Source organism: Salvelinus sp. IW2-2015, unplaced genomic scaffold (assembly GCF_002910315.2).
Source record: "Salvelinus sp. IW2-2015 unplaced genomic scaffold, ASM291031v2 Un_scaffold2318, whole genome shotgun sequence".
NCBI lineage: Eukaryota > Metazoa > Chordata > Actinopteri > Salmoniformes > Salmonidae > Salvelinus > Salvelinus sp. IW2-2015.
The window spans coordinates 30,692-33,487 of NW_019943644.1; the positions used below are offsets into that span (position 1 = coordinate 30,692).

The 2,796-nt window shown below is 41.8% G+C and overlaps 1 protein-coding gene across 3 annotated transcripts in view; it reads right to left on the minus strand.

The window, feature by feature from the left end:
- The window catches only part of LOC112073606 (cell adhesion molecule CEACAM6-like), a 53,948-nt gene that overhangs the window by 18,643 nt on the left and 32,509 nt on the right, over positions 1 to 2,796 (minus strand). The window lies entirely within an intron of this gene.

Sequence of the window (2,796 nt, forward strand, 5' to 3'; positions counted from 1 at the left end):
CCTCCCCAAACCGGCAAGTTGGGTTGATGCCAAAGAACTCCATTTTAGGTCTCATCTGCCCACAACACGTCACCAGTTTTCGCTGAATCATTCAGGATGTTTCATTGGCAAACTTCAGACGGGCATGTATCATTGCTTTACTTGAGCAGGGGACCTTGCGGGCAGCTGACAGGATTTCAGTCCTCTCCGGCATGTGTGTTACCAACGATTGTTTTCTTGATGACTTATGGTCTCAGCTGCTCCTTGAGATTCATTGACAAGATCCATCCTGTTGTGGAGTTCTGGGTGATTCCTCACCGTTCTTCATAATCAATTGCAACTCCACGAGGTGAGATTCTTGCATGGAGCCCCAGGCTTGAGGGAATTGACAGTGTTTTGTGTTTCGTCCATTTGCGCAATAAGTCACAGAGAACTGTTGTCCCTTACTCACCAAGCTGGCTTGCGCGATGGTCTGCTAGCCATTTCCCAGCCTTGATGTAGCGTCTACACTTTGTCCCTGACATCTCTGAGAGCTCTTTGTCATTGGCCATGGTGCGGATTTGGAATCTGATTTGATTGATTACTTCATGTGGGGACAGTGTCTTTATACTAGTAGAACCACTGAGAATTAGCGAGCACTCCCTTTAAGATGTTGCTCCTAATCTCCGTTCGCTATACCTGTAGGAAAGACACCTGGGAGCCAGAAATCGTTTATTGATTGGAGAAGGTCAAATTACTGTATTTCCCTTCATTAAGATGCAAATCAATTCTATAACAGTTTTGACATGCGTTTTTCTGGATTTTTTTGTTGATTTCTTGTCTCTCACTGTTCCATAAAACCACCATTAACAATTTATGAACTGATCATTTCTTTGTCAGTGGCAAACGTACAATCAGCAGCGGGATCAAATACTTTTTTCCACTCACAACTGTATGTTGTAGTCTACCATCATGTAAAACACCAAAGAAGACTGCAGGCTCGGCACTGGAACAAGAAAAAGATGTCCAAAACGATGTCGGCCTGGCTTCACGGGGTGTTTTCTTGACCATGTCGGCCCACAGGGATTTCTGAATGCCCATCCATTTGTAGGTCCACCGCTTTGTCATAAAACAGGCCGTTTACCACTTATTAGCTCTGATTCCTGTGACTATCAATTTGCGCTTACATTAAGCTGCTTATATCAGGCTACACAACTTTATCAGGAGGATTTATCCTGAAGCCTATTGCAATGTGCAGATATGTTTTTTCTCTCACTATGATAGCCTTAAAAACACTGCAAGATACAAACTTAAACCACGGATCTGCATTTAGCCCACGGGATGAATCTCCTGACAGCAGTGACTAGCCGGGTGTTCCAAACCATATTGTCTATTTTACTTTGACCTGTCCTGTTTTTAGAAATATTGTTGTTGTGTTAAGTGTCAGCTAATTTTTTATGTGATTGGGCGTCATTTAGGTTAGGCTATTTCGGAGAAACCTGATGTAAAAAAGTTTCCGCAAGGGCCACATATTCTTCTATACCAAAATGTTACTATCTGATGCCATTTTTTTCAGATGTTGTGGAGCGCTGCAGTGATGCGTCTCTCCAACAGCACCCTGGAGAGGCTGCTGGGAAGTGACGAATATACATATTTTGCACCCTGGTCTATTGACATGGTTACTGCTTAATCAAGGGGTGCGAATCAACGACTCACCTAAAAACCCCACTGGTTGAGAGAAATTGTCATTGTTTTTAGGCATAAATATGTGAGGTTTTCTGTGTTGTTGGATGTGGGTCTTGGTCAGTTTAGCTCAGAAAATGCTGCCGTCGTCAATCTGCCGCCATAGACCTAATCCTATGCAGGCCGGCCTTGTGTTTCATGTGAATACTACTCCTAAACACAACCCACCATCACTGTGTCTCATGTTAATACTACTCCTAAACACAACTCACCGTCACTGTGTCTCATGTTAATACTACTCCTAAACACAACCCACTGCCACTGTGTCTCTTGTTAATACTACTCCTAAACACAACCCACCATCACTGTGTCTCATGTTAATACTACTCCTAAACACAACCCACCATCACTGCGTCTCTTGTTAAAACTACTCATAAACACAACACACCATCACTGTGTCTCATGCTAATACTACTCCTAATACTTGACCCTGTTATACTTTGACAGTGAACATGACCCTATTGAATGGAGATCTGGGTATTACTGGCAAACTCTACTGATCATGTTTTAAACATGTAAATGAATAAACTGAACTAAACTAAACACATGAAACCACAGTCAAGGGTCAGTATTCACAAAGTGTATCAGAGTAGGAGAGCTGATCTGGGATCAGTTTAACCTTTTAGATCATAATTATACGGTCTGAGACACTTTATGAAAACAGGCCCTGATGTAACAACCAAAACACAGTTCAAAATTAACCAACAAGTACAAAGATACAGTAAGTCATGTGATGTTTGGCTTAAAACATCAAAACAAAAACTATATTTCAAGATATTGTCAAGTGTACTTACAGAGTGAAGTAAAGGGGAGAGGTCTTCAACAGTCAGTCAACGTACTGTCACTGCATGGAAACAAGAAGTAGTCTACTGTAAGTATTAGTAGAAGCAGGCATAGCCTAAGTGTGAGTTCTGTGGTTGACACATTTTAAAAGTAGCCTAGTCAGGCCGTTAACATGCAGGAAGAGCATTTCACATAAGGGATGTTACTGTATCTAAATAGAAAATGGTCTGAAGTCAGAATAGTGAAGTTCCATTCCTTTATTTGAGGAGTGGGCCTACATGTTTTACAAGAGGCAAAATGTGACCGATTCCC